General features: G+C 42.9%; 25 non-coding genes across 25 annotated transcripts; all 25 read right to left on the bottom strand.

Moving 5' to 3' along the window:
- Positions 1-699: 699 nt before the first annotated feature.
- Positions 700-866, bottom strand: LOC134590952 (U1 spliceosomal RNA). Its single transcript, XR_010087801.1, has one exon. It is a non-coding gene; the product is annotated as a U1 spliceosomal RNA (small nuclear RNA).
- A 469-nt stretch (positions 867-1,335) lies between these two features.
- LOC134592399 (U4 spliceosomal RNA) lies at positions 1,336-1,476 on the bottom strand. The gene has a single exon (XR_010089031.1). It is a non-coding gene; the product is annotated as a U4 spliceosomal RNA (small nuclear RNA).
- Positions 1,477-2,375: 899 nt separating this feature from the next.
- Positions 2,376-2,542, bottom strand: LOC134591129 (U1 spliceosomal RNA). Its single transcript, XR_010087951.1, has one exon. It is a non-coding gene; the product is annotated as a U1 spliceosomal RNA (small nuclear RNA).
- A 471-nt stretch (positions 2,543-3,013) lies between these two features.
- LOC134592400 (U4 spliceosomal RNA) lies at positions 3,014-3,154 on the bottom strand. The gene has a single exon (XR_010089032.1). It is a non-coding gene; the product is annotated as a U4 spliceosomal RNA (small nuclear RNA).
- Positions 3,155-4,053: 899 nt separating this feature from the next.
- On the bottom strand, positions 4,054-4,220 carry LOC134589982 (U1 spliceosomal RNA). The gene has a single exon (XR_010086975.1). It is a non-coding gene; the product is annotated as a U1 spliceosomal RNA (small nuclear RNA).
- Positions 4,221-4,690: 470 nt separating this feature from the next.
- LOC134592401 (U4 spliceosomal RNA) lies at positions 4,691-4,831 on the bottom strand. The gene has a single exon (XR_010089033.1). It is a non-coding gene; the product is annotated as a U4 spliceosomal RNA (small nuclear RNA).
- Positions 4,832-5,719: 888 nt separating this feature from the next.
- LOC134589983 (U1 spliceosomal RNA) lies at positions 5,720-5,886 on the bottom strand. The gene has a single exon (XR_010086976.1). It is a non-coding gene; the product is annotated as a U1 spliceosomal RNA (small nuclear RNA).
- A 478-nt stretch (positions 5,887-6,364) lies between these two features.
- Positions 6,365-6,505, bottom strand: LOC134592890 (U4 spliceosomal RNA). Its single transcript, XR_010089450.1, has one exon. It is a non-coding gene; the product is annotated as a U4 spliceosomal RNA (small nuclear RNA).
- An 899-nt stretch (positions 6,506-7,404) lies between these two features.
- On the bottom strand, positions 7,405-7,571 carry LOC134589985 (U1 spliceosomal RNA). The gene has a single exon (XR_010086977.1). It is a non-coding gene; the product is annotated as a U1 spliceosomal RNA (small nuclear RNA).
- A 471-nt stretch (positions 7,572-8,042) lies between these two features.
- On the bottom strand, positions 8,043-8,183 carry LOC134593360 (U4 spliceosomal RNA). Its single transcript, XR_010089853.1, has one exon. It is a non-coding gene; the product is annotated as a U4 spliceosomal RNA (small nuclear RNA).
- Positions 8,184-9,082: 899 nt separating this feature from the next.
- Positions 9,083-9,249, bottom strand: LOC134591304 (U1 spliceosomal RNA). Its single transcript, XR_010088103.1, has one exon. It is a non-coding gene; the product is annotated as a U1 spliceosomal RNA (small nuclear RNA).
- A 471-nt stretch (positions 9,250-9,720) lies between these two features.
- LOC134593560 (U4 spliceosomal RNA) lies at positions 9,721-9,861 on the bottom strand. The gene has a single exon (XR_010090025.1). It is a non-coding gene; the product is annotated as a U4 spliceosomal RNA (small nuclear RNA).
- An 899-nt stretch (positions 9,862-10,760) lies between these two features.
- Positions 10,761-10,927, bottom strand: LOC134589986 (U1 spliceosomal RNA). The gene has a single exon (XR_010086978.1). It is a non-coding gene; the product is annotated as a U1 spliceosomal RNA (small nuclear RNA).
- Positions 10,928-11,398: 471 nt separating this feature from the next.
- On the bottom strand, positions 11,399-11,539 carry LOC134592402 (U4 spliceosomal RNA). The gene has a single exon (XR_010089034.1). It is a non-coding gene; the product is annotated as a U4 spliceosomal RNA (small nuclear RNA).
- An 899-nt stretch (positions 11,540-12,438) lies between these two features.
- LOC134590581 (U1 spliceosomal RNA) lies at positions 12,439-12,605 on the bottom strand. The gene has a single exon (XR_010087482.1). It is a non-coding gene; the product is annotated as a U1 spliceosomal RNA (small nuclear RNA).
- Positions 12,606-13,075: 470 nt separating this feature from the next.
- LOC134592403 (U4 spliceosomal RNA) lies at positions 13,076-13,216 on the bottom strand. The gene has a single exon (XR_010089035.1). It is a non-coding gene; the product is annotated as a U4 spliceosomal RNA (small nuclear RNA).
- An 899-nt stretch (positions 13,217-14,115) lies between these two features.
- Positions 14,116-14,282, bottom strand: LOC134591215 (U1 spliceosomal RNA). Its single transcript, XR_010088025.1, has one exon. It is a non-coding gene; the product is annotated as a U1 spliceosomal RNA (small nuclear RNA).
- A 471-nt stretch (positions 14,283-14,753) lies between these two features.
- Positions 14,754-14,894, bottom strand: LOC134592404 (U4 spliceosomal RNA). The gene has a single exon (XR_010089036.1). It is a non-coding gene; the product is annotated as a U4 spliceosomal RNA (small nuclear RNA).
- Positions 14,895-15,793: 899 nt separating this feature from the next.
- LOC134590550 (U1 spliceosomal RNA) lies at positions 15,794-15,960 on the bottom strand. The gene has a single exon (XR_010087456.1). It is a non-coding gene; the product is annotated as a U1 spliceosomal RNA (small nuclear RNA).
- Positions 15,961-16,431: 471 nt separating this feature from the next.
- LOC134592891 (U4 spliceosomal RNA) lies at positions 16,432-16,572 on the bottom strand. Its single transcript, XR_010089451.1, has one exon. It is a non-coding gene; the product is annotated as a U4 spliceosomal RNA (small nuclear RNA).
- A 900-nt stretch (positions 16,573-17,472) lies between these two features.
- LOC134591494 (U1 spliceosomal RNA) lies at positions 17,473-17,639 on the bottom strand. Its single transcript, XR_010088266.1, has one exon. It is a non-coding gene; the product is annotated as a U1 spliceosomal RNA (small nuclear RNA).
- Positions 17,640-18,110: 471 nt separating this feature from the next.
- Positions 18,111-18,251, bottom strand: LOC134592892 (U4 spliceosomal RNA). Its single transcript, XR_010089452.1, has one exon. It is a non-coding gene; the product is annotated as a U4 spliceosomal RNA (small nuclear RNA).
- An 899-nt stretch (positions 18,252-19,150) lies between these two features.
- Positions 19,151-19,317, bottom strand: LOC134590499 (U1 spliceosomal RNA). The gene has a single exon (XR_010087414.1). It is a non-coding gene; the product is annotated as a U1 spliceosomal RNA (small nuclear RNA).
- Positions 19,318-19,788: 471 nt separating this feature from the next.
- Positions 19,789-19,929, bottom strand: LOC134592893 (U4 spliceosomal RNA). The gene has a single exon (XR_010089453.1). It is a non-coding gene; the product is annotated as a U4 spliceosomal RNA (small nuclear RNA).
- Positions 19,930-20,828: 899 nt separating this feature from the next.
- LOC134589987 (U1 spliceosomal RNA) lies at positions 20,829-20,995 on the bottom strand. Its single transcript, XR_010086979.1, has one exon. It is a non-coding gene; the product is annotated as a U1 spliceosomal RNA (small nuclear RNA).
- Positions 20,996-21,455: the final 460 nt, after the last annotated feature.

Below are 21,455 nucleotides of genomic sequence, written 5' to 3' on the forward strand. Positions count from 1 at the left end.
ACCTATAACAGAGAGTGAGGGCAACCATATCTTGCAGCAAACCTTGTACAATTTTTTTTCTCTCTTTGGAAACAGTTTTGCCAAGATTCTACTACAGCAGCCATTAGGCAGAGTACACAATCCGCTGGTCTACGTTCGTCCCCAAAGTCACACATTTCATGACTCCATCGATAGGAATGACCCTTGCCTAGCACCTGTCTTCTCTTCATCCACACTCAACAGGGCTGAAAGAACATTTGTGGTGGCTTTTTCAAAATTCCATGGTGTTCATTAGTAAGTGCTAGCGACCACCCAGCTATTCCTAAGGTTTGGTCTGATTGTCTCAAGCGGCAATTCACTACCTTGATCCAGAAAATCTTTTTTTCCCAGAAATTCAATCAAACGTTACGTTCTGTTGGAAGACGTAATATAGGTCTCCAATTCTTTATTTCTTCCATTGCATTGAAGCATACAATAAATCAAAAGAAGTCAGGATAAAAAAATGATGAAAAAAAAGCTGAAAAGTTAAAATAAAAAGTGAAATTCTGGCTTAAAACTGGTCTCCAGAAAACATAGATAATAAAAATGATCAAGCCTAGGAAATGATTGTCGCTGCCTGCTTGATGCGGAAAGTAAGAGCCAAAGAAGACGGGTGCCGTGGCTGAAATTATCCTTCGTCAGAATTGGTGAAGTTCTCTATTTTTGTCAAACAAGCAAACACAGGGGAAAGCGCGAACACAGTCCCCCACTACCATAAATTATGCAGTCGAGTTTCCCACATTTGAGGAAATCGCAGAGGTCAACTGGTACGGAGTGCAATGAACAAGCCTCACTCTGGGAGAGCCACCTTAGGGATCATGGCTATTGCTCCCCTGCCAGGTAAGTATGACATGACGGGTACATTCAAAGGCACGCCCGCTGGGAAGCCTTTCCTTTAGGCTGTGGTGAAATAATAAAGCAAGTTAAAAAAAAAAAAGCAAATAAATAATCCAAATGATAGAAGGCTACAAAAGATTACCAAACCTCGTGGCTGATCGTTGTTTTCCTTAGCTACCAGTAATTTTAGTGCCTTCAGGTGGTTAGGTGTGAATAATTGAGCTGGATTCTGGGTGCGAAGGAGCAATTTGCATAAAGGCAAATGCTAGGCCAATGAGCCGAAGGATGGGAATTCGTAGCATGTAGTGAGAATAGTGTGCTGCCGGAAACAAGTGAATTCAGTGGGAGAGAAAGGTAAAAGGGAAATGCTAAGAAGCCAGCGGAAGGAATGGTGCAACAGAGCTCAGGAAGAAACGGGAGTCACGTAAGACACGCCCTAGACATGGGGCGCCATAAACTTTTATTAAACCAATCTTTCAGTCTCCTTAGAGCCTGTCAAAAATTGCCAATGCTGACTGTATTTCAAGTCATCATGGCGGGGTATTGGGTAAAGTTTTCAATTAGCAATAATCACGCCTCGGATTGACCTCATGGGCTACGATACTGCCACTGCGCAAAGCTAGCTGTTCAAGTGGGCCAGCTTTTAAGAGCTACCACGTAAGGACACTTTAAGACAGCGGTGAAAAAAAGTTCATGACCATAAGCCATTGCAAAGGATTATGGGAGGCAATATTCTAATTAGGCCCGCTTCCTCCTACAGGGAAGCTTAAACCCCAACAAATTCCTCGGTCTTCTTATATGGCATCTTGGAATGGTTCCAAACCTATAACAGAGAGTGAGGGCAACCATATCTTGCAGCAAACCTTGTACAATTTTTTTTCTCTCTTTGGAAACAGTTTTGCCAAGATTCTACTACAGCAGCCATTAGGCAGAGTACACAATCCGCTGGTCTACGTTCGTCCCCAAAGTCACACATTTCATGACTCCATCGATAGGAATGACCCTTGCCTAGCACCTGTCTTCTCTTCATCCACACTCAACAGGGCTGAAAGAACATTTGTGGTGGCTTTTTCAAAATTCCATGGTGTTCATTAGTAAGTGCTAGCGACCACCCAGCTATTCCTAAGGTTTGGTCTGATTGTCTCAAGCGGCAATTCACTGCCTTGATCCAGAAAATCTTTTTTTCCCAGAAATTCAATCAAACGTTACGTTCTGTTGGAAGACGTAATATAGGTCTCCAATTCTTTATTTCTTCCATTGCATTGAAGCATACAATAAATCAAAAGAAGTCAGGATAAAAAAATGATGAAAAAAAAGCTGAAAAGTTAAAATAAAAAGTGAAATTCTGGCTTAAAACTGGTCTCCAGAAAACATAGATAATAAAAATGATCAAGCCTAGGAAATGATTGTCGCTGCCTGCTTGATGCGGAAAGTAAGAGCCAAAGAAGACGGGTGCCGTGGCTGAAATTATCCTTCGTCAGAATTGGTGAAGTTCTCTATTTTTGTCAAACAAGCAAACACAGGGGAAAGCGCGAACGCAGTACCCCACTACCATAAATTATGCAGTCGAGTTTCCCACATTTGAGGAAATCGCAGAGGTCAACTGGTACGGAGTGCAATGAACCAGCCTCACTCTGGGAGAGCCACCTTAGGGATTATGGCTATTGCTCCCCTGCCAGGTAAGTATGACATGACGGGTACATTCAAAGGCACGCCCGCTGGGAAGCCTTTCCTTTAGGCTGTGGTGAAATAATAAAGCAAGTTAAAAAAAAAAAAAAGCAAATAAATAATCCAAATGATAGAAGGCTACAAAAGATTACCAAACCTCGTGGCTGATCGTTGTTTTCCTTAGCTACCAGTAATTTTAGTGCCTTCAGGTGGTTAGGTGTGAATAATTGAGCTGGATTCAGGGTGCGAAGGAGCAATTTGCATAAAGGCAAATGCTAGGCCAATGAGCCGAAGGATGGCAATTCGTAGCATGTAGTGAGAATAGTGTGCTGCCGGAAACAAGTGAATTCAGTGGGAGAGAAAGGTAAAAGGGAAATGCTAAGAAGCCAGCGGAAGGAATGGTGCAACAGAGCTCAGGAAGAAACGGGAGTCACGTAAGACACGCCCTAGACATGGGGCGCCATAAACTTTTATTAAACCAATCTTTCAGTCTCCTTAGAGCCTGTCAAAAATTGCCAATGCTGACTGTATTTCAAGTCATCATGGCGGGGTATTGGGTAAAGTTTTCAATTAGCAATAATCACGCCTCGGATTGACCTCATGGGCTACGATACTGCCACTGCGCAAAGCTAGCTGTTCAAGTGGGCCAGCTTTTAAGAGCTACCACGTAAGGACACTTTAAGACAGCGGTGAGAAAAAGTTCATGACCATAAGCCATTGCAAAGGATTATGGGAGGCAATATTCTAATTAGGCCCGCTTCCTCCTACAGGGAAGCTTAAACCCCAACAAATTCCTCGGTCTTCTTATATGGCATCTTGGAATGGTTCCAAACCTATAACAGAGAGTGAGGGCAACCATATCTTGCAGCAAACCTTGTACAATTTTTTTTCTCTCTTTGGAAACGGTTTTGCCAAGATTCTACTACAGCAGCCATTAGGCAGAGTACACGATCCGCTGGTCTACGTTCGTCCCCAAAGTCACACATTTCATGACTCCATCGATAGGAATGACCCTTGCCTAGCACCTGTCTTCTCTTCATCCACACTCAACAGGGCTGAAAGAACATTTGTGGTGGCTTTTTCAAAATTCCATGGTGTTCATTAGTAAGTGCTAGCGACCACCCAGCTATTCCTAAGGTTTGGTCTGATTGTCTCAAGCGGCAATTCACTGCCTTGATCCAGAAAATCTTTTTTTCCCAGAAATTCAATCAAACGTTACGTTCTGTTGGAAGACGTAATATAGGTCTCCAATTCTTTATTTCTTCCATTGCATTGAAGCATACAATAAATCAAAAGAAGTCAGGATAAAAAAATGATGAAAAAAAAGCTGAAAAATTAAAATAAAAAGTGAAATTCTGGCTTAAAACTGGTCTCCAGAAAACATAGATAATAAAAATGATCAAGCCTAGGAAATGATTGTCGCTGCCTGATTGATGCGGAAAGTAAGAGCCAAAGAAGACGGGTGCCGTGGCTGAAATTATCCTTCGTCAGAATTGGTGAAGTTCTCTATTTTTGTCAAACAAGCAAACACAGGGGAAAGCGCGAACGCAGTCCCCCACTACCATAAATTATGCAGTCGAGTTTCCCACATTTGAGGAAATCGCAGAGGTCAACTGGTACGGAGTGCAATGAACCAGCCTCACTCTGGGAGAGCCACCTTAGGGATCATGGCTATTGCTCCCCTGCCAGGTAAGTATGACATGACGGGTACATTCAAAGGCACGCCCGCTGGGAAGCCTTTCCTTTAGGCTGTGGTGAAATAATAAAGCAAGTTAAAAAAAAAAAAAGCAAATAAATAATCCAAATGATAGAAGGCTACAAAAGATTACCAAACCTCGTGGCTGATCGTTGTTTTCCTTAGCTACCAGTAATTTTAGTGCCTTCAGGTGGTTAGGTGTGAATAATTGAGCTGGATTCAGGGTGCGAAGGAGCAATTTGCATAAAGGCAAATGCTAGGCCAATGAGCCGAAGGATGGCAATTCGTAGCATGTAGTGAGAATAGTGTGCTGCCGGAAACAAGTGAATTCAGTGGGAGAGAAAGGTAAAAGGGAAATGCTAAGAAGCCAGCGGAAGGAATGGTGCAACAGAGCTCAGGAAGAAACGGGAGTCACGTAAGACACGCCCTACACATGGGGCGCCATAAACTTTTATTAAACCAATCTTTCAGTCTCCTTAGAGCCTGTCAAAAATTGCCAATGCTGACTGTATTTCAAGTCATCATGGCGGGGTATTGGGTAAAGTTTTCAATTAGCAATAATCACGCCTCGGATTGACCTCATGGGCTACGATACTGCCACTGCGCAAAGCTAGCTGTTCAAGTGGGACAGCTTTTAAGAGCTACCACGTAAGGACACTTTAAGACAGCGGTGAGAAAAAGTTCATGACCATAAGCCATTGCAAAGGATTATGGGAGGCAATATTCTAATTAGGCCCGCTTCCTCCTACAGGGAAGCTTAAACCCCAACAAATTCCTCGGTCTTCTTATATGGCATCTTGGAATGGTTCCAAACCTATAACAGAGAGTGAGGGCAACCATATCTTGCAGCAAACCTTGTACAATTTTTTTTCTCTCTTTGGAAACAGTTTTGCCAAGATTCTACTACAGCAGCCATTAGGCAGAGTACACAATCCGCTGGTCTACGTTCGTCCCCAAAGTCACACATTTCATGACTCCATCGATAGGAATGACCCTTGCCTAGCACCTGTCTTCTCTTCATCCACACTCAACAGGGCTGAAAGAACATTTGTGGTGGCTTTTTCAAAATTCCATGGTGTTCATTAGTAAGTGCTAGCGACCACCCAGCTATTCCTAAGGTTTGGTCTGATTGTCTCAAGCGGCAATTCACTGCCTTGATCCAGAAAATCTTTTTTTCCCAGAAATTCAATCAAACGTTACGTTCTGTTGGAAGACGTAATATAGGTCTCCAATTCTTTATTTCTTCCATTGCATTGAAGCATACAATAAATCAAAAGAAGTCAGGATAAAAAAAAAGCTGAAAAGTTAAAATAAAAAGTGAAATTCTGGCTTAAAACTGGTCTCCAGAGAACATAGATAATAAAAATGATCAAGCCTAGGAAATGATTGTCGCTGCCTGCTTGATGTGGAAAGTAAGAGCCAAAGAAGACGGGTGCCGTGGCTGAAATTATCCTTCGTCAGAATTGGTGAAGTTCTCTATTTTTGTCAAACAAGCAAACACAGGGGAAAGCGCGAACGCAGTCCCCCACTACCATAAATTATGCAGTCGAGTTTCCCACATTTGAGGAAATCGCAGAGGTCAACTGGTACGGAGTGCAATGAACCAGCCTCACTCTGGGAGAGCCACCTTAGGGATCATGGCTATTGCTCCCCTGCCAGGTAAGTATGACATGATGGGTACATTCAAAGGCACGCCCGCTGGGAAGCCTTTCCTTTAGGCTGTGGTGAAATAATAAAGCAAGTAAAAAAAAAAAAAAAAAGAAAAGCAAATAAATAATCCAAATGATAGAAGGCTACAAAAGATTACCAAACCTCGTGGCTGATCGTTGTTTTCCTTAGCTACCAGTAATTTTAGTGCCTTCAGGTGGTTAGGTGTGAATAATTGAGCTGGATTCAGGGTGCGAAGGAGCAATTTGCATAAAGGCAAATGCTAGGCCAATGAGCCGAAGGATGGGAATTCGTAGCATGTAGTGAGAATAGTGTGCTGCCGGAAACAAGTGGATTCAGTGGGAGAGAAAGGTAAAAGGGAAATGCAAGGAAGCCAGCGGAAGGAATGGTGCAACAGAGCTCAGGAAGAAACGGGAGTCACGTAAGACACGCCCTAGACATGGGGCGCCATAAACTTTTTTTAAACCAATCTTTCAGTCTCCTTAGAGCCTGTCAAAAATTGCCAATGCTGACTGTATTTCAAGTCATCATGGCGGGGTATTGGGTAAAGTTTTCAATTAGCAATAATCACGCCTCGGATTGACCTCATGGGCTACGATACTGCCACTGCGCAAAGTTAACTGTTCAAGTGGGCCAGCTTTTAAGAGCTACCACGTAAGGACACTTTAAGACAGCGGTGAGAAAAAGTTCATGACCATAAGCCATTGCAAAGGATTGTGGGAGGCAATATTCTAATTAGGCCCGCTTCCTCCTACAGGGAAGCTTAAACCCCAACAAATTCCTCGGTCTTCTTATATGGCATCTTGGAATGGTTCCAAACCTATAACAGAGAGTGAGGGCAACCATATCTTGCAGCAAACCTTGTACAATTTTTTTTCTCTCTTTGGAAACAGTTTTGCCAAGATTCTACTACAGCAGCCATTAGGCAGAGTACACAATCCGCTGGTCTACGTTCGTCCCCAAAGTCACACATTTCATGACTCCATCGATAGGAATGACCCTTGCCTAGCACCTGTCTTCTCTTCATCCACACTCAACAGGGCTGAAAGAACATTTGTGGTGGCTTTTTCAAAATTCCATGGTGTTCATTAGTAAGTGCTAGCGACCACCCAGCTATTCCTAAGGTTTGGTCTGATTGTCTCAAGCGGCAATTCACTGCCTTGATCCAGAAAATCTTTTTTTCCCAGAAATTCAATCAAACGTTACGTTCTGTTGGAAGACGTAATATAGGTCTCCAATTCTTTATTTCTTCCATTGCATTGAAGCATACAATAAATCAAAAGAAGTCAGGATAAAAAAATGATGAAAAAAAAGCTGAAAAGTTAAAATAAAAAGTGAAATTCTGGCTTAAAACTGGTCTCCAGAAAACATAGATAATAAAAATGATCAAGCCTAGGAAATGATTGTCGCTGCCTGCTTGATGCGGAAAGTAAGAGCCAAAGAAGACGGGTGCCGTGGCTGAAATTATCCTTCGTCAGAATTGGTGAAGTTCTCTATTTTTGTCAAACAAGCAAACACAGGGGAAAGCGCGAACGCAGTCCCCCACTACCATAAATTATGCAGTCGAGTTTCCCACATTTGAGGAAATCGCAGAGGTCAACTGGTACGGAGTGCAATGAACCAGCCTCACTCTGGGAGAGCCACCTTAGGGATCATGGCTATTGCTCCCCTGCCAGGTAAGTATGACATGACGGGTACATTCAAAGGCACGCCCGCTGGGAAGCCTTTCCTTTAGGCTGTGGTGAAATAATAAAGCAAGTTAAAAAAAAAAAAAAGCAAATAAATAATCCAAATGATAGAAGGCTACAAAAGATTACCAAACCTCGTGGCTGATCGTTGTTTTCCTTAGCTACCAGTAATTTTAGTGCCTTCAGGTGGTTAGGTGTGAATAATTGAGCTGGATTCAGGGTGCGAAGGAGCAATTTGCATTAAGGCAAATGCTAGGCCAATGAGCCGAAGGATGGCAATTCGTAGCATGTAGTGAGAATAGTGTGCTGCCGGAAACAAGTGAATTCAGTGGGAGAGAAAGGTAAAAGGGAAATGCTAAGAAGCCAGCGGAAGGAATGGTGCAACAGAGCTCAGGAAGAAACGGGAGTCACGTAAGACACGCCCTAGACATGGGGCGCCATAAACTTTTATTAAACCAATCTTTCAGTCTCCTTAGAGCCTGTCAAAAATTGCCAATGCTGACTGTATTTCAAATCATCATGGCGGGGTATTGGGTAAAGTTTTCAATTAGCAATAATCACGCCTCGGATTGACCTCATGGGCTACGATACTGCCACTGCGCAAAGCTAGCTGTTCAAGTGGGCCAGCTTTTAAGAGCTACCACGTAAGGACACTTTAAGACAGCGGTGAGAAAAAGTTCATGACCATAAGCCATTGCAAAGGATTATGGGAGGCAATATTCTAATTAGGCCCGCTTCCTCCTACAGGGAAGCTTAAACCCCAACAAATTCCTCGGTCTTCTTATATGGCATCTTGGAATGGTTCCAAACCTATAACAGAGAGTGAGGGCAACCATATCTTGCAGCAAACCTTGTACAATTTTTTTTCTCTCTTTGGAAACAGTTTTGCCAAGATTCTACTACAGCAGCCATTAGGCAGAGTACACAATCCGCTGGTCTACGTTCGTCCCCAAAGTCACACATTTCATGACTCCATCGATAGGAATGACCCTTGCCTAGCACCTGTCTTCTCTTCATCCACACTCAACAGGGCTGAAAGAACATTTGTGGTGGCTTTTTCAAAATTCCATGGTGTTCATTAGTAAGTGCTAGCGACCACCCAGCTATTCCTAAGGTTTGGTCTGATTGTCTCAAGCGGCAATTCACTGCCTTGATCCAGAAAATCTTTTTTTCCCAGAAATTCAATCAAACGTTACGTTCTGTTGGAAGACGTAATATAGGTCTCCAATTCTTTATTTCTTCCATTGCATTGAAGCATACAATAAATCAAAAGAAGTCAGGATAAAAAAATGATGAAAAAAAAGCTGAAAAATTAAAATAAAAAGTGAAATTCTGGCTTAAAACTGGTCTCCAGAAAACATAGATAATAAAAATGATCAAGCCTAGGAAATGATTGTCGCTGCCTGCTTGATGCGGAAAGTAAGAGCCAAAGAAGACGGGTGCCGTGGCTGAAATGATCCTTCGTCAGAATTGGTGAAGTTCTCTATTTTTGTCAAACAAGCAAACACAGAGGAAAGCGCGAACACAGTCCCCCACTACCATAAATAATGCAGTCGAGTTTCCCACATTTGAGGAAATCGCAGAGGTCAACTGGTACGGAGTGCAATGAACCAGCCTCACTCTGGGAGAGCCACCTTAGGGATCATGGCTATTGCTCCCCTGCCAGGTAAGTATGACATGACGGGTACATTCAAAGGCACGCCCGCTGGGAAGCCTTTCCTTTAGGCTGTGGTGAAATAATAAAGCAAGTTAAAAAAAAAAAAAAGCAAATAAATAATCCAAATGATAGAAGGCTACAAAAGATTACCAAACCTCGTGGCTGATCGTTGTTTTCCTTAGCTACCAGTAATTTTAGTGCCTTCAGGTGGTTAGGTGTGAATAATTGAGCTGGATTCAGGGTGCGAAGGAGCAATTTGCATAAAGGCAAATGCTAGGCCAATGAGCCGAAGGATGGGAATTCGTAGCATGTAGTGAGAATAGTGTGCTGCCGGAAACAAGTGAATTCAGTGGGAGAGAAAGGTAAAAGGGAAATGCTAAGAAGCCAGCGGAAGGAATGGTGCAACAGAGCTCAGGAAGAAACGGGAGTCACGTAAGACACGCCCTAGACATGGGGCGCCATAAACTTTTTTTAAACCAATCTTTCAGTCTCCTTAGAGCCTGTCAAAAGTTGCCAATGCTGACTGTATTTCAAGTCATCATGGCGGGGTATTGGGTAAAGTTTTCAATTAGCAATAATCACGCCTCGGATTGACCTCATGGGCTACGATACTGCCACTGCGCAAAGTTAACTGTTCAAGTGGGCCAGCTTTTAAGAGCTACCATGTAAGGACACTTTAAGACAGCGGTGAGAAAAAGTTCATGACCATAAGCCATTGCAAAGGATTGTGGGAGGCAATATTCTAATTAGGCCCGCTTCCTCCTACAGGGAAGCTTAAACCCCAACAAATTCCTCGGTCTTCTTATATGGCATCTTGGAATGGTTCCAAACCTATAACAGAGAGTGAGGGCAACCATATCTTGCAGCAAACCTTGTACAATTTTTTTTCTCTCTTTGGAAACGGTTTTGCCAAGATTCTACTACAGCAGCCATTAGGCAGAGTACACAATCCGCTGGTCTACGTTCGTCCCCAAAGTCACACATTTCATGACTCCATCGATAGGAATGACCCTTGCCTAGCACCTGTCTTCTCTTCATCCACACTCAACAGGGCTGAAAGAACATTTGTGGTGGCTTTTTCAAAATTCCATGGTGTTCATTAGTAAGTGCTAGCGACCACCCAGCTATTCCTAAGGTTTGGTCTGATTGTCTCAAGCGGCAATTCACTGCCTTGATCCAGAAAATCTTTTTTTCCCAGAAATTCAATCAAACGTTACGTTCTGTTGGAAGACGTAATATAGGTCTCCAATTCTTTATTTCTTCCATTGCATTGAAGCATACAATAAATCAAAAGAAGTCAGGATAAAAAAATGATGAAAAAAAAGCTGAAAAATTAAAATAAAAAGTGAAATTCTGGCTTAAAACTGGTCTCCAGAAAACATAGATAATAAAAATGATCAAGCCTAGGAAATGATTGTCGCTGCCTGCTTGATGCGGAAAGTAAGAGCCAAAGAAGACGGGTGCCGTGGCTGAAATTATCCTTCGTCAGAATTGGTGAAGTTCTCTATTTTTGTCAAACAAGCAAACACAGGGGAAAGCGCGAACGCAGTCCCCCACTACCATAAATTATGCAGTCGAGTTTCCCACATTTGAGGAAATCGCAGAGGTCAACTGGTACGGAGTGCAATGAACCAGCCTCACTCTGGGAGAGCCACCTTAGGGATCATGGCTATTGCTCCCCTGCCAGGTAAGTATGACATGACGGGTACATTCAAAGGCACGCCCGCTGGGAAGCCTTTCCTTTAGGCTGTGGTGAAATAATAAAGCAAGTTAAAAAAAAAAAAAAGCAAATAAATAATCCAAATGATAGAAGGCTACAAAAGATTACCAAACCTCGTGGCTGATCGTTGATTTCCTTAGCTACCAGTAATTTTAGTGCCTTCAGGTGGTTAGGTGTGAATAATTGAGCTGGATTCAGGGTGCGAAGGAGCAATTTGCATAAAGGCAAATGCTAGGCCAATGAGCCGAAGGATGGCAATTCGTAGCATGTAGTGAGAATAGTGTGCTGCCGGAAACAAGTGAATTCAGTGGGAGAGAAAGGTAAAAGGGAAATGCTAAGAAGCCAGCGGAAGGAATGGTGCAACAGAGCTCAGGAAGAAACGGGAGTCACGTAAGACACGCCCTAGACATGGGGCGCCATAAACTTTTATTAAACCAATCTTTCAGTCTCCTTAGAGCCTGTCAAAAATTGCCAATGCTGACTGTATTTCAAGTCATCATGGCGGGGTATTGGGTAAAGTTTTCAATTAGCAATAATCACGCCTCGGATTGACCTCATGGGCTACGATACTGCCACTGCGCAAAGCTAGCTGTTCAAGTGGGCCAGCTTTTAAGAGCTACCACGTAAGGACACTTTAAGACAGCGGTGAGAAAAAGTTCATGACCATAAGCCATTGCAAAGGATTATGGGAGGCAATATTCTAATTAGGCCCGCTTCCTCCTACAGGGAAGCTTAAACCCCAACAAATTCCTCGGTCTTCTTATATGGCATCTTGGAATGGTTCCAAACCTATAACAGAGAGTGAGGGCAACCATATCTTGCAGCAAACCTTGTACAATTTTTTTTCTCTCTTTGGAAACAGTTTTGCCAAGATTCTACTACAGCAGCCATTAGGCAGAGTACACAATCCGCTGGTCTACGTTCGTCCCCAAAGTCACACATTTCATGACTCCATCGATAGGAATGACCCTTGCCTAGCACCTGTCTTCTCTTCATCCACACTCAACAGGGCTGAAAGAACATTTGTGGTGGCTTTTTCAAAATTCCATGGTGTTCATTAGTAAGTGCTAGCGACCACCCAGCTATTCCTAAGGTTTGGTCTGATTGTCTCAAGCGGCAATTCACTGCCTTGATCCAGAAAATCTTTTTTTCCCAGAAATTCAATCAAACGTTACGTTCTGTTGGAAGACGTAATATAGGTCTCCAATTCTTTATTTCTTCCATTGCATTGAAGCATACAATAAATCAAAAGAAGTCAGGATAAAAAAATGATGAAAAAAAAGCTGAAAAGTTAAAATAAAAAGTGAAATTCTGGCTTAAAACTGGTCTCCAGAAAACATAGATAATAAAAATGATCAAGCCTAGGAAATGATTGTCGCTGCCTGCTTGATGTGGAAAGTAAGAGCCAAAGAAGACGGGTGCCGTGGCTGAAATGATCCTTCGTCAGAATTGGTGAAGTTCTCTATTTTTGTCAAACAAGCAAACACAGGGGAAAGCGCGAACGCAGTCCCCCACTACCATAAATTATGCAGTCGAGTTTCCCACATTTGAGGAAATCGCAGAGGTCAACTGGTACGGAGTGCAATGAACAAGCCTCACTCTGGGAGAGCCACCTTAGGGATCATGGCAATTGCTCCCCTGCCAGGTAAGTATGACATGACGGGTACATTCAAAGGCACGCCCGCTGGGAAGCCTTTCCTTTAGGCTGTGGTGAAATAATAAAGCAAGTTAAAAAAAAAAAAAGAAAATAAATAATCCAAATGATAGAAGGCTACAAAAGATTACCAAACCTCGTGGCTGATCGTTGTTTTCCTTAGCTACCAGTAATTTTAGTGCCTTCAGGTGGTTAGGTGTGAATAATTGAGCTGGATTCAGGGTGCGAAGGAGCAATTTGCATAAAGGCAAATGCTAGGCCAATGAGCCGAAGGATGGGAATTCGTAGCATGTAGTGAGAATAGTGTGCTGCCGGAAACAAGTGAATTCAGTGGGAGAGAAAGGTAAAAGGGAAATGCTAAGAAGCCAGCGGAAGGAATGGTGCAACAGAGCTCAGGAAGAAACGGGAGTCACGTAAGACACGCCCTAGACATGGGGCGCCATAAACTTTTATTAAACCAATCTTTCAGTCTCCTTAGAGCCTGTCAAAAATTGCCAATGCTGACTGTATTTCAAGTCATCATGGCGGGGTATTGGGTAAAGTTTTCAATTAGCAATAATCACGCCTCGGATTGACCTCATGGGCTACGATACTGCCACTGCGCAAAGCTAGCTGTTCAAGTGGGCCAGCTTTTAAGAGCTACCACGTAAGGACACTTTAAGACAGCGGTGAAAAAAAGTTCATGACCATAAGCCATTGCAAAGGATTATGGGAGGCAATATTCTAATTAGGCCCGCTTCCTCCTACAGGGAAGCTTAAACCCCAACAAATTCCTCGGTCTTCTTATATGGCATCTTGGAATGGTTCCAAACCTATAACAGAGAGTGAGGGCAACCATATCTTGCAGCAAACCTTGTACAATTTTTTTTCTCTCTTTGGAAACAGTTTTGCCAAGATTCTACTACAGCAGCCATTAGGCAGAGTACACAATCCGCTGGTCTACGTTCGTCCCCAAAGTCACACATTTCATGACTCCATCGATAGGAATGACCCTTGCCTAGCACCTGTCTTCTCTTCATCCACACTCAACAGGGCTGAAAGAACATTTGTGGTGGCTTTTTCAAAATTCCATGGTGTTCATTAGTAAGTGCTAGCGACCACCCAGCTATTCCTAAGGTTTGGTCTGATTGTCTCAAGCGGCAATTCACTGCCTTGATCCAGAAAATCTTTTTTTCCCAGAAATTCAATCAAACGTTACGTTCTGTTGGAAGACGTAATATAGGTCTCCAATTCTTTATTTCTTCCATTGCATTGAAGCATACAATAAATCAAAAGAAGTCAGGATAAAAAAATGATGAAAAAAAAGCTGAAAAGTTAAAATAAAAAGTGAAATTCTGGCTTAAAACTGGTCTCCAGAAAACATAGATAATAAAAATGATCAAGCCTAGGAAATGATTGTCGCTGCCTGCTTGATGCGGAAAGTAAGAGCCAAAGAAGACGGGTGCCGTGGCTGAAATTATCCTTCGTCAGAATTGGTGAAGTTCTCTATTTTTGTCAAACAAGCAAACACAGGGGAAAGGGCGAACGCAGTCCCCCACTACCATAAATTATGCAGTCGAGTTTCCCACATTTGAGGAAATCGCAGAGGTCAACTGGTACGGAGTGCAATGAACCAGCCACACTCTGGGAGAGCCACCTTAGGGATCATGGCTATTGCTCCCCTGCCAGGTAAGTATGACATGACAGGTACATTCAAAGGCACGCCCGCTGGGAAGCCTTTCCTTTAGGCTGTGGTGAAATAATAAAGCAAGTTAAAAAAAAAAAAAAGCAAATAAATAATCCAAATGATAGAAGGCTACAAAAGATTACCAAACCTCGTGGCTGATCGTTGTTTTCCTTAGCTACCGGTAATTTTAGTGCCTTCAGGTGGTTAGGTGTGAATAATTGAGCTGGATTCAGGGTGCGAAGGAGCAATTTGCATAAAGGCAAATGCTAGGCCAATGAGCCGAAGGATGGCAATTCGTAGCATGTAGTGAGAATAGTGTGCTGCCGGAAACAAGTGAATTCAGTGGGAGAGAAAGGTAAAAGGGAAATGCTAAGAAGCCAGCGGAAGGAATGGTGCAACAGAGCTCAGGAAGAAACGGGAGTCACGTAAGACACGCCCTAGACATGGGGCGCCATAAACTTTTATTAAACCAATCTTTCAGTCTCCTTAGAGCCTGTCAAAAATTGCCAATGCTGACTGTATTTCAAGTCATCATGGCGGGGTATTGGGTAAAGTTTTCAATTAGCAATAATCACGCCTCGGATTGACCTCATGGGCTACGATACTGCCACTGCGCAAAGCTAGCTGTTCAAGTGGGCCAGCTTTTAAGAGCTACCACGTAAGGACACTTTAAGACAGCGGTGAGAAAAAGTTCATGACCATAAGCCATTGCAAAGGATTATGGGAGGCAATATTCTAATTAGGCCCGCTTCCTCCTACAGGGAAGCTTAAACCCCAACAAATTCCTCGGTCTTCTTATATGGCATCTTGGAATGGTTCCAATCCTATAACAGAGAGTGAGGGCAACCATATCTTGCAGCAAACCTTGTACAATTTTTTTTCTCTCTTTGGAAACAGTTTTGCCAAGATTCTACTACAGCAGCCATTAGGCAGAGTACACAATCCGCTGGTCTACGTTCGTCCCCAAAGTCACACATTTCATGACTCCATCGATAGGAATGACCCTTGCCTAGCACCTGTCTTCTCTTCATCCACACTCAACAGGGCTGAAAGAACATTTGTGGTGGCTTTTTCAAAATTCCATGGTGTTCATTAGTAAGTGCTAGCGACCACCCAGCTATTCCTAAGGTTTGGTCTGATTGTCTCAAGCGGCAATTCACTGCCTTGATCCAGAAAATCTTTTTTTCCCAGAAATTCAATCAAACGTTACGTTCTGTTGGAAGACGTAATATAGGTCTCCAATTCTTTATTTCTTCCATTGCATTGAAGCATACAATAAATCAAAAGAAGTCAGGATAAAAAAATGATGGAAAAAAAAGCTGAAAAGTTAAAATAAAAAGTGAAATTCTGGCTTAAAACTGGTCTCCAGAAAACATAGATAATAAAAATGATCAAGCCTAGGAAATGATTGTCGCTGCCTGCTTGATGCGGAAAGTAAGAGCCAAAGAAGACGGGTGCCATGGCTGAAATGATCCTTCGTCAGAATTGGTGAATTCTCTATTTTTGTCAAACAAGCAAACACAGGGGAAAGCGCGAACGCAGTCCCCCACTACCATAAATTATGCAGTCGAGTTTCCCACATTTGAGGAAATCGCAGAGGTCAACTGGTACGGAGTGCAATGAACCAGCCTCACTCTGGGAGAGCCACCTTAGGGATCATGGCTATTGCACCCCTGCCAGGTAAGTATGACATGCCGGGTACATTCAAAGGCACGCCCGCTGGGAAGCCTTTCCTTTAGGCTGTGGTGAAATAATAAAGCAAGTTAAAAAAAAAAAAAAGCAAATAAATAATCCAAATGATAGAAGGCTACAAAAGATTACCAAACCTCGTGGCTGATCGTTGTTTTCCTTAGCTACCAGTAATTTTAGTTCCTTCAGGTGGTTAGGTGTGAATAATTGAGCTGGATTCAGGGTGCGAAGGAGCAATTTGCATAAAGGCAAATGCTAGGCCAATGAGCCGAAGGATGGGAATTCGTAGCATGTAGTGAGAATAGTGTGCTGCCGGAAACAAGTGAATTCAGTGGGAGAGAAAGGTAAAAGGGAAATGCTAAGAAGCCAGCGGAAGGAATGGTGCAACAGAGCTCAGGAAGAAACGGGAGTCACGTAAGACACGCCCTAGACATGGGGCGCCATAAACTTTTTTTAAACCAATCTTTCAGTCTCCTTAGAGCCTGTCAAAAATTGCCAATGCTGACTGTATTTCAAGTCATCATGGCGGGGTATTGGGTAAAGTTTTCAATTAGCAATAATCACGCCTCGGATTGACCTCATGGGCTACGATACTGCCACTGCGCAAAGTTAACTGTTCAAGTGGGCCAGCTTTTAAGAGCTACCACGTAAGGACACTTTAAGACAGCGGTGAGAAAAAGTTCATGACCATAAGCCATTGCAAAGGATTGTGGGAGGCAATATTCTAATTAGGCCCGCTTCCTCCTACAGGGAAGCTTAAACCCCAACAAATTCCTCGGTCTTCTTATATGGCATCTTGGAATGGTTCCAAACCTATAACAGAGAGTGAGGGCAACCATATCTTGCAGCAAACCTTGTACAATTTTTTTTCTCTCTTTGGAAACGGTTTTGCCAAGATTCTACTACAGCAGCCATTAGGCAGAGTACACAATCCGCTGGTCTACGTTCGTCCCCAAAGTCACACATTTCATGACTCCATCGATAGGAATGACCCTTGCCTAGCACCTGTCTTCTCTTCATCCACACTCAACAGGGCTGAAAGAACATTTGTGGTGGCTTTTTCAAAATTCCATGGTGTTCATTAGTAAGTGCTAGCGACCACCCAGCTATTCCTAAGGTTTGGTCTGATTGTCTCAAGCGGCAATTCACTGCCTTGATCCAGAAAATCTTTTTTTCCCAGAAATTCAATCAAACGTTACGTTCTGTTGGAAGACGTAATATAGGTCTCCAATTCTTTATTTCTTCCATTGCATTGAAGCATACAATAAATCAAAAGAAGTCAGGATAAAAAAATGATGGAAAAAAAAGCTGAAAAGTTAAAATAAAAAGTGAAATTCTGGCTTAAAACTGGTCTCCAGAAAACATAGATAATAAAAATGATCAAGCCTAGGAAATGATTGTCGCTGCCTGCTTGATGCGGAAAGTAAGAGCCAAAGAAGACGGGTGCCGTGGCTGAAATGATCCTTCGTCAGAATTGGTGAAGTTCTCTATTTTTGTCAAACAAGCAAACACAGGGGAAAGCGCGAACACAGTCCCCCACTACCATAAATTATGCAGTCGAGTTTCCCACATTTGAGGAAATCGCAGAGGTCAACTGGTACGGAGTGCAATGAACCAGCCTCACTCTGCGAGAGCCACCTTAGGGATCATGGTTATTGCTCCCCTGCCAGGTAAGTATGACATGACGGGTACATTCAAAGGCACGCCTGCTGGGAAGCCTTTCCTTTAGGCTGTGGTGAAATAATAAAGCAAGTTAAAAATAAAAAAAAGCAAATAAATAATCCAAATGATAGAAGGCTACAAAAGATTACCAAACCTCGTGGCTGATCGTTGTTTTCCTTAGCTACCAGTAATTTTAGTGCCTTCAGGTGGTTAGGTGTGAATAATTGAGCTGGATTCAGGGTGCGAAGGAGCAATTTGCATAAAGGCAAATGCTAGGCCAATGAGCCGAAGGATGGGAATTCGTAGCATGTAGTGAGAATAGTGTGCTGCCGGAAACAAGTGAATTCAGTGGGAGAGAAAGGTAAAAGGGAAATGCTAAGAAGCCAGCGGAAGGAATGGTGCAACAGAGCTCAGGAAGAAACGGGAGTCACGTAAGACACGCCCTAGACATGGGGCGCCATAAACTTTTTTTAAACCAATCTTTCAGTCTCCTTAGAGCCTGTCAAAAATTGCCAATGCTGACTGTATTTCAAGTCATCATGGCGGGGTATTGGGTAAAGTTTTCAATTAGCAATAATCACGCCTCGGATTGACCTCATGGGCTACGATACTGCCACTGCGCAAAGTTAACTGTTCAAGTGAGCCAGCTTTTAAGAGCTACCACGTAAGGACACTTTAAGACAGCGGTGAGAAAAAGTTCAAGACCATAAGCCATTGCAAAGGATTGTGGGAGGCAATATTCTAATTAGGCCCGCTTCCTCCTACAGGGAAGCTTAAACCCCAACAAATTCCTCGGTCTTCTTATATGGCATCTTGGAATGGTTCCAAACCTATAACAGAGAGTGAGGGCAACCATATCTTGCAGCAAACCTTGTACAATTTTTTTTCTCTCTTTGGAAACGGTTTTGCCAAGATTCTACTACAGCAGCCATTAGGCAGAGTACACAATCCGCTGGTCTACGTTCGTCCCCAAAGTCACACATTTCATGACTCCATCGATAGGAATGACCCTTGCCTAGCACCTGTCTTCTCTTCATCCACACTCAACAGGGCTGAAAGAACATTTGTGGTGGCTTTTTCAAAATTCCATGGTGTTCATTAGTAAGTGCTAGCGACCACCCAGCTATTCCTAAGGTTTGGTCTGATTGTCTCAAGCGGCAATTCACTGCCTTGATCCAGAAAATCTTTTTTTCCCAGAAATTCAATCAAACGTTACGTTCTGTTGGAAGACGTAATATAGGTCTCCAATTCTTTATTTCTTCCATTGCATTGAAGCATACAATAAATCAAAAGAAGTCAGGATAAAAAAATGATGAAAAAAAAGCTGAAAAATTAAAATAAAAAGTGAAATTCTGGCTTAAAACTGGTCTCCAGAAAACATAGATAATAAAAATGATCAAGCCTAGGAAATGATTGTCGCTGCCTGCTTGATGCGGAAAGTAAGAGCCAAAGAAGACGGGTGCCGTGGCTGAAATAATCCTTCGTCAGAATTGGTGAAGTTCTCTATTTTTGTCAAACAAGCAAACACAGGGGAAAGCGCGAACGCAGTCCCCCACTACCATAAATTATGCAGTCGAGTTTCCCACATTTGAGGAAATCGCAGAGTTCAACTGGTACGGAGTGCAATGAACCAGCCTCACTCTGGGAGAGCCACCTTAGGGATCATGGCTATTGCTCCCCTGCCAGGTAAGTATGACATGACGGGTACATTCAAAGGCACGCCCGCTGGGAAGCCTTTCCTTTAGGCTGTGGTGAAATAATAAAGCAAGTTAAAAAAAAAAAAAAGCAAATAAATAATCCAAATGATAGAAGGCTACAAAAGATTACCAAACCTCGTGGCTGATCGTTGTTTTCCTTAGCTACCAGTAATTTTAGTGCCTTCAGGTGGTTAGGTGTGAATAATTGAGCTGGATTCAGGGTGCGAAGGAGCAATTTGCATAAAGGCAAATGCTAGGCCAATGAGCCGAAGGATGGGAATTCGTAGCATGTAGTGAGAATAGTGTGCTGCCGGAAACAAGTGAATTCAGTGGGAGAGAAAGGTAAAAGGGAAATGCTAAGAAGCCAGCGGAAGGAATGGTGCAACAGAGCTCAGGAAGAAACGGGAGTCACGTAAGACACGCCCTAGACATGGGGCGCCATAAACTTTTTTTAAACCAATCTTTCAGTCTCCTTAGAGCCTGTCAAAAATTGCCAATGCTGACTGTATTTCAAGTCATCATGGCGGGGTATTGGGTAAAGTTTTCAATTAGCAATAATCACGCCTCGGATTGACCTCATGGGCTACGATACTGCCACTGCGCAAAGTTAACTGTTCAAGTGGGCCAGCTTTTAAGAGCTACCACGTAAGGACACTTTAAGACAGCGGTGAGAAAAAGTTCATGACCATAAGCCATTGCAAAGGATTGTGGGAGGCAATATTCTAATTAGGCCCGCTTCCTCCTACAGGGAAGCTTAAACCCCAACAAATTCCTCGGTCTTCTTATATGGCATCTTGGAATGGTTCCAAACCTATAACAGAGAGTGAGGGCAACCATATCTTGCAGCAAACCTTGTACAATTTTTTTTCTCTCTTTGGAAACGGTTTTGCCAAGATTCTACTACAGCAGCCATTAGGCAGAGTACACAATCCGCTGGTCTACGTTCGTCCCCAAAGTCACACATTTCATGACTCCATCGATAGGAATGACCCTTGCCTAGCACCTGTCTTCTCTTCATCCACACTCAACAGGGCTGAAAGAACATTTGTGGTGGCTTTTTCAAAATTCCATGGTGTTCATTAGTAAGTGCTAGCGACCACCCAGCTATTCCTAAGGTTTGGTCTGATTGTCTCAAGCGGCAATTCACTGCCTTGATCCAGAAAATCTTTTTTTCCCAGAAATTCAATCAAACGTTACGTTCTGTTGGAAGACGTAATATAGGTCTCCAATTCTTTATTTCTTCCATTGCATTGAAGCATACAATAAATCAAAAGAAGTCAGGATAAAAAAATGATGAAAAAAAAGCTGAAAAATTAAAATAAAAAGTGAAATTCTGGCTTAAAACTGGTCTCCAGAAAACATAGATAATAAAAATGATCAAGCCTAGGAAATGATTGTCGCTGCCTGCTTGATGCGGAAAGTAAGAGCCAAAGAAGACAGGTGCCGTGGCTGAAATGATCCTTCGTCAGAATTGGTGAAGTTCTCTATTTTTGTCAAACAAGCAAACACAGGGGAAAGCGCGAACGCAGTCCCCCACTACCATAAATTATGCAGTCGAGTTTCCCACATTTGAGGAAATCGCAGAGGTCAACTGGTACGGAGTGCAATGAACCAGCCTCACTCTGGGAGAGCCACCTTAGGGATCATGGCTATTGCTCCCCTGCCAGGTAAGTATGACATGACGGGTACATTCAAAGGCACGCCCGCTGGGAAGCCTTTCCTTTAGGCTGTGGTGAAATAATAAAGCAAGTTAAAAAAAAAAAAAAGCAAATAAATAATCCAAATGATAGAAGGCTACAAAAGATTACCAAACCTCGTGGCTGATCGTTGTTTTCCTTAGCTACCAGTAATTTTAGTGCCTTCAGGTGGTTAGGTGTGAATAATTGAGCTGGATTCAGGGTGCGAAGGAGCAATTTGCATAAAGGCAAATGCTAGGCCAATGAGCCGAAGGATGGCAATTCGTAGCATGTAGTGAGAATAGTGTGCTGCCGGAAACAAGTGAATTCAGTGGGAGAGAAAGGTAAAAGGGAAATGCTAAGAAGCCAGCGGAAGGAATGGTGCAACAGAGCTCAGGAAGAAACGGGAGTCACGTAAGACACGCCCTAGACATGGGGCGCCATAAACTTTTATTAAAC

This window comes from Pelobates fuscus, chromosome 2, assembly GCF_036172605.1.
Source record: "Pelobates fuscus isolate aPelFus1 chromosome 2, aPelFus1.pri, whole genome shotgun sequence".
NCBI classification, from domain to species: domain Eukaryota; kingdom Metazoa; phylum Chordata; class Amphibia; order Anura; family Pelobatidae; genus Pelobates; species Pelobates fuscus.